General features: G+C 41.1%; 1 pseudogene; it reads right to left on the reverse strand.

Moving 5' to 3' along the window:
• Positions 1–201: 201 nt before the first annotated feature.
• Positions 202–1,268, reverse strand: LOC117090883 (annotated as a pseudogene).
• Positions 1,269–7,648: the final 6,380 nt, after the last annotated feature.

Here is a 7,648-nt window from a genome sequence, read left to right on the forward strand (position 1 = left end):
TACAGAACTATGCATTTTAAAAAAATCCTCATTTGGATAACAAAAAAAGACAAGTTAAACAACAAAAGAACTTCTCCTTTCTCACATATGGACATTGAAGTGGACCTAATTTGTTTTTTATTTTAAAAGCTCCCCAAAACAAAAGCAGCTTAAAACCTAATTAAAATAAATAAAAAATGTGTTTACTAAACTACTGGTTTACTAAGCTGCTGACACCATTTGCTGTTGTTTTAATGCAGGTTCTTCTGTCTGTTTCTTCTCTTGCTCGTTTCACTGGTCTAGTTGCACCATTTTCATCCTGTTCACCATCATTAGCAGATTTAGTTTTTTAAAACTTGAAACGTACTTTTCCTTTAGACGTAATTACCTGTTCCTCTTCCTTTAAATCTGCAACCTTTTGACTTCTATTTGTTTAGGGATTCTTGTGTTGGTCTTCTAAGATTTTTTCAAAGCTTCTTTTTCCACCTCTCCTTCTAGTACTTCCCAACTCACTTCTTTGTTCCTTAATTACTTCCATTACTCATGTCTTTGGCTTTACCCAATACTTCCTTGACATTTACTTTAATTAGAATTATCCCATCCCCTGTTCTGCTCCTCTGACAAGGTCTGTTCATTTTATTTCACTATGATTTGAGAAAAGAATGTGTAACTCTACAGGTCTGATCATCTAAGTCACCCGAAAATTTCAGCAAGCATCCAATCTTCTTTTAGATATTTCATTTCAGCATCTTCTTCTAATTTTTGTTTTTCTTCTTACTCTTGGTTAGCTCTTAATTTAGCTTCCACTTCATTTTGTTCTCTTTCTTCTTCTTCTTTTTCTTTTTTGTGGCAAAGTAATCTTCCTTGAAAAGTATTAGCAGGTCTGTGCTTTTGTATTTCTGGCCAGGGGTGTCTACAAATTTCTTGGCAGATTCAATGCTACCAAACATAACAAAAACTGATCTCTTAAATGCTTTATGCAATGTTCCTCTCATCTGAATATTGTACTTGACCTTTATCTTTTAGCCATTCTTTTATGTCATCAAGAGTTGCATCAGTTGGGAAGCTGTTGATATAAACAGATCTGTTTTTACATCAGTTTTAGACTTATCAGTCATTTCTGGGAGGGGCTTGCTTGAAGACCTTCTGAATTTAGTTTTATCTTCACTGATTTCCATGAGTTCTGTCTTGGATTTTCTAAGTGCTTCTGCAGTTACAGTAAAGTCTATTATTAGATGACTTAACCTGTTGAATTTCATTATCTTCAAAGGTACCCAGCTTTCAATCATAGCCTCAAACTCCTGGGGTGAAGAAATCCTCCCACCTCAGCCTTTGTAGTAGTTGGGGCTATAGATGTTCACCATAGAACAAAATATGCCAGGGCCGAGTGCAGTGGCTCATGCCTGTAATCCTAGCACTTTGGGAGACCAAGGAAGGAGGGTCACTTGTGGCCAGGAGTTTGAGACCAGTCTGGTTAATATAGTGAGACCCTGTCTCTCTGTATAAATAAAATGAAATATTCAACAACTTCTCCATATCATTAAATACTTAATCAATGTTCAAATTTCCCCAATTACCTCATGCCTTTTTATCATTATTTTATTCTAATCATGATCCAAGCCAAGTCTATCTGTTGCATTTAATTGATTTAGATCTCTTTTTAATCTGTAACAGTTCCCTCTTTTTTTTTTTTCATTTATTTAACAATGAAGTCAGTTATTTGCTGTGTAGAATGTCTCACATTCTGGATTTTAGAGATTGTATACCTGAGGAGTTGCTTAATATGTTAATATGTTTCTCCATTTCCTTCATTTCCTGTAGAGGTTTGATCAGATTCAAGTTATATATACATATATATATATGTATATAAAACTTGATATGTTGATATATGATCATATATATATCATACATATGATATATATATAACTTGATGTATGTTGGTATATATGATCAAAATATATAACTGCCAAGAAATTTGTGTGTGTGTGTGTGTGTATATATATATATTTTTTTGGGGGGTCTCATTCTGTCACCCAGGCTGGAGTGTAGTGGCACAATCTTGGCTCACTGCAACCTCCACCTCCCGGGCCCAAGCGATCTTCCCACCTCAGCCTCCCAAGTAGCTGGGATTACAGCTGTGTACCATCATGCCAGGCTAATTTTTGTATTTTTTAGTAGATATGGGGTTTTGCCATGTTGCCCAGGCTGGTGTTGAACTCCTGGACTCAAGTGATTTCCCCCCTCGGCCTCCCAAAGGGATTACAGGGGTGAGCCACTGCGCCCAACTAGATTAAAGATTTATTTCAATGTTTTTTGGCAAAATATATTTCAGAGGTTGGGATCTGGTTAGTCTAGAATGGTCTCAGTTGGATCAATTGAGCTCTACTCCATGTTGTCTCTCCTCTTTCAGGGGGTGACCCTAGGTTTATTCCCATAGAGATTGCAGGGTGTTCAAGGAAGGCTGATATTGTTTAGTTACCCTCATGCTGTTTTCATGATAGTGAGTTCCCAAAAGATCTAATGGTTTTATAAAGAGCTTTTCCCCTTTGCTTGGCACTTCTCCTTACTGCCACCATGTGAAGAAGGACGTGTTTGCTTCCCCTTCTACCATGATTTTAAGTTTCCTGCAGACTCCCCAGTCCTGCAGAACTGTGAGTCAATTAAACTTCTTTCCTTTATACATTACCCCATTTTGGACAGTTCTTTATAGCAGTGTGAGAATGGACTAATACTGTAAATTGGTACTGAGTGGTGGGGTGCTGCTGTAAAGATACCCCAAAATGTGGAAGCAACTTTAAAACTTGGTAATAGGCAAAAGTTGGAACAGTTTGAAGGGCTCAGAAGAGAGGAAAATGTGGGAAACTTTGGAACTTCCTAGAGACTTCTTTAACCAAATGCTAATAGTGATATGGACAATGAAGTCCAGGCTGAAGTGGTCTCACATGGAGATGAGGAACTTCTTGGTAACTGGAATGTATTATTCCGTTTTCATGCTGCTGATAAAGACATGCCCGGTACTGGGAAGAAAAAGAGGTTTAATTGGACTTATAGTTCCACATGTCTGGGGAGGCCTCAGAATCATGGTAGGAGGCAAAAGGCACTTCTTACATGGTGGAGGCAAGAGAAAATGAGAGAGATGCAAAAGTGGAAACCCCTGATAAAACCATCAGATCTCATGAGACTTATTCACTACCATAACATTATGGGAGAAACTGCCCCCATGATTCAAATTATGTCCCACTGGGTCCCTCCCACAATACATGGGAATTATTGGAGTACAGTTCAAGTTGAGATTTGGGTGGGGACACAGAGCCAAACCATATCATGGAGTAAAGGTGACTCTTGCTATGCTTTAGAAAAGAGACTAGTGGCATTTTCCCCCTGCCCTAGATATCTGAAGAATTTTGAACTTGAGAGAGGCAATTTAGGGTACCTGGTGAAAGAAATTTTTAAGTGGCAAAGCCTTCAAGAGAAAGTAGAGCGTAAAAGTTTGAAAAATTTGCAGCCTGATGATGCACTAGAAAAGAAAACCTCATTTTCTGGGGAGAAATTCAAGCCAGCTGAAATTTGTATAAGTAATGAGGAGCTGAATGGTAATCACTAAGACAATGGGAAAAATGTCTCCAGGGCATATCAGAAACCTTCACAGCAGCCCCTCCCATCATAGGCCCAGAGGTCTTAGAAGGAAAAATGGTTTTGTGGACCAGGACCAGGTCCCCCCTGCTCTGTGCAGCCTTAGGACATGATGCCCTGTATCCCAGCTGCTTCAGCTCCAGTCATGGCTAAAAGTTGCCAACATACAGTTCAGGCCGTTGCTTCAGAGGGTGCAAGTCCTAAGCCTTGGCAGTTTTCACTTGGTATTGGGCATGTGGGTGCACAGAAGTTCAAGAATTGAGGTTTGGGAACCTCTGCCTAGATTTCAGAGGATATATGGAAATGCCTGGATGTCTAGGCAGAAGTTTGTTGCAGGACCGGAACTCTCATGGAGAGCCTCTGCTAGGGTGGTGCAGAAGGGAAATGTGGGGTCGGGAGCCACCCTACAGAGTCTCTACTGGGGCACTGCCTTGTGGAGCTATGAGAAGAGGCCACCATCCTGCAGACTCCAGAATGGTAGATCCATTGACAGCTTGCATCGTGTGCCTGGAAAAGCCACAGACATTCAATGCCAGCCGTGAAAGAAGCTGAGAGGAGGCTATATCCTGCCAAGTCACAGGGGTAGAGTTGCCCAAGGCCATGGGAGCCCTTCTCTCACATCAGTGTGACTTAGATATGAGACATGGAGTCAGAGGAAATCATTTTGAAACTTTAAGGTTAATGACTGCCCTATTGGATTTGGGACTTGCATGAGGCCTGTAGCCCCATTGTTCTGGCAAATTTCTCCCATTTGGAATGGGTGTATTTACCCAATGCCTGTACCCCCATTGTACCTAGGAAGTAACTAACTTGCTTTTCAATTTTACAGGCTCATAGGCGGAAGGGATTTGCCTTGTCTCAGATGAGACTTTGGACTTAGACTTCTGTATTAATGCTGGAATGAGTTAAGACTTTGGGGAACTGTTGGGAAGGTATAATTAGTTTTGAAATGTGAGAACATGAGATTTGGGAGGGAATGGGGTGGAATGATATGGTTTGTCTGTGTCCTCACCCAAATCTCATCTTGAATTGTAATTCCCATCATCCCCACATGTCGTGGGAACTCACTGGGAGGTTACTGGATCATGGGAGCGGTTATCCTCATGCTGTTCTTGTGACCGTGAGTGAGTTCTCACGAGATCTGATGGTTTTATAAGGTGCTTTTCCCCCTTTGCTCAGTACTTCTCCTTCCTGCCACCATGTGAAGAAGGACATGTTTGCTTCCCCTTCTGCCATAATTGTGTTTCCTGAAGCCTCCACAGCCCTGCAGAGTCAATTAAACCTTTTTCCTTTATAAATTACTCAGTTTTGGGCAGTTCTTTGTAGCAGCATGAGAACAGACTAATACAAAGGCAGAAGAAACTCACAAGTGCTTTGTCAAGCCCTTGCTTACTCTCTGTTGGCCAAAGGAAGTCACATGACTGAGTTCAAAGTTGGAGTGTGAGAGACTAGATGCATAGAGGTCACTAACCGGGGCCTTTATAAGCTAACATACAATACAATTATCAGGTTGTCTATTTTGTCATATTAAATTGATCAGTAGATTCAGGTGTTGCCTTCTCAGTATGCCTATCTTTCAGGTAATGATGATACACCAATTCTATCATTACTTCTGCATTTATTGGTCTACACTTAAATTCTTCTGTAAAGGAGCACTTACCCCCTATAAATTATTTGCTTATGCTAAAATACACGATGAATATGTATTTCCATGTATTTGCTATTTTCATAGTAGTGAATTGGTACCACGGCATTCCAAGGGGGCTAATGAGTTTTTTAAAAAAATTATCGTTTTCAACTCATGGATTTTTAACCTACTTGAGGTATTTTGGTCCATTATACTCATTATTCCTTTTCATACTTGATATGGTTTGGCTCTGTGTCCTCACCTATATCTCATCTTGAATTGTACTCACATAATTCCCATGTGTTGTGGGAGGGACCCAGTGGGAGATAACTGAATCATGGGGGTGGTTTCTCCCATACTGTTCTCATGGTAGTAAATAAGTCTCACAAGATCTGATGATTTGATAAGGGGAAACATGTTTAGCTGGGTTTTCATTCTCTCTCTTGGCTGCTGAGATGTAAGATGTGCTTTTTGTCTTATGCCATGATTCTGAGGCCTCTCCAGCCACGTGGCACTGTAAGTCCAATGAAACTTCTTTCTTTGGTAAATTGCCCAATCTTGGGTATGTCTTTATCAGTAGTGTGAAAACAAACTAATACAATACTCAAGCTGCCCCATCTTGTCCTAGTGGCAGTACCTTCAATTGGGCTCCTGTGTCTTTTTGATGTGATCCCAGATAGCCTTGTTGCTTCCTTATATGGCTAGATCTTCCAAGCTCATCCTGCTGCAGAGGTGGATTCAGCTGTTTCTCCAGAGAGTCCTGGTTCCTTTTACTGGGGAATATTTAAAGACCACACAATATGGGTTCTAGGAGATAGGAGGGTTAAACAACAGATTCTGTGTGAACAACATTATAGTCTTGCAAATGTGGTAGACATGTAGGTGTAATTTGTTTTCTTTTGTAATATACTAACCTCCACTTCATTCTTCTGGGAACAGCATTTCATCTTTTGGGAAATTGGTTTTTTCTCACTTTAGTCATTTGTTTTTAGTCATCATACTCTTCCTCTCTAGGTCTAAGCACAGGCATGTCACCAAAGTCCTCTGCTAGAATCTTTTGAACTGGAACAAGAGAAAGAATTAAGTTACCAACGAAATTTTGAGAGGTGCTGGAGCTGTCCATCAACTGTATTGTCTACTGTGTGTAGGAAGCTGGTTTCATATCCCATATGGTTTGGCTCTGTGTCCCCACACAAATCTCATGTTGAATTGTAATTCTCAATGTTGGGGGAGGGACCTGGTGGGAGGTGATTGGATCATAGGGGCAGATTTTCCCGATGCTGTTCTCCTGATAGTGAGTTCTCACAAGATCTGATGGTTTAAAAGGGTGTGGTACTTCTCCTCTTGTGCACTTTCTCTCTTCTGCTACCATGTGAAGAAGGTGCTTATTTCCCCCTTCACCTTCCACCGTGATTGTAAGTTTCCTGAGGCCTTGCAGTCATGCTTCCTATACAGCCTGTGGAACTGAGTCAATTAAACCTCTTTTCATAAATTACCCAGTCTCTGGTAGTTCTTTATAGCTGTGTGAGAACAGACTAATGTAACATCCTTGGTGAATTCAGTGTCTATGGGGATATTCCATCTATTGTCTCGACCTCAGATATCTCTTTCTCAAACGTATTGGCTTGGACTTGTTGCCACTTTAGCCTCTCACTCCCATTACCATTATCTTAGAATGTTTCATTAACTGGAACTGCTCTGCCTCTGAAATTGTAACATTTACAGCCACCTCACTGATCACAATCATTTCTTTCACCAGTGCTCTCACTTTGGCATTTATGATTCACAAATTTTATACCCTACTGAGATTGCTGGTCCCCTAACTTCTCAGGGTTCCTCCTATCTTCCCTTTCCAGTCTACCCTACAAAATTCATATCTTTACTTATGCTCATTGCTCCTGGGTTATTTTTCCAGAGCCTGCCTGCAGAACTGTCACTATGAAACAGTCCAACTCTCCCTTCTAGTCTCGGGTCCTTTTGGAGAAAAGTACACAATAGTATGTGCCTATTAAAAAGCCACTAAAAATTCATGGTCTGAGGCCTCAGCTGAGATCTACTGTGTTATCTGGCACTTTTCTCTCTGATATGGTTAGGCTTTGCGCTCCCATCCAAATCTCATCTTGAATCGTGATCCCCATAATCCTCAGTCGCGGAGGGATAGACCTGGTGGGAGGTGATTGGATCATGGGGGCGCTGTTCCCCATGCTGTTCTCCTGATAGTGAGTTTTCACGAGATCTGATGGTTTTATAACTGTCTGATACTTCCTCCTTCTCACACTTGCTCTCTCTCATCTGCTGCCATGTGAAGATGTGCCTCAGGAGCTGGCAGCGCGGCCGCTGCTCTGCCATTGGTTGAGGCGCAGAGCGAAGTGAAGGGCTGCCCAGGTGATGCCAGGCTGATGGAAAAAG

The sequence above is a fragment of the Trachypithecus francoisi genome, unplaced genomic scaffold (genome assembly GCF_009764315.1).
Source record: "Trachypithecus francoisi isolate TF-2019V2 unplaced genomic scaffold, Tfra_2.0 Lachesis_group11, whole genome shotgun sequence".
Taxonomy (NCBI): domain Eukaryota; kingdom Metazoa; phylum Chordata; class Mammalia; order Primates; family Cercopithecidae; genus Trachypithecus; species Trachypithecus francoisi.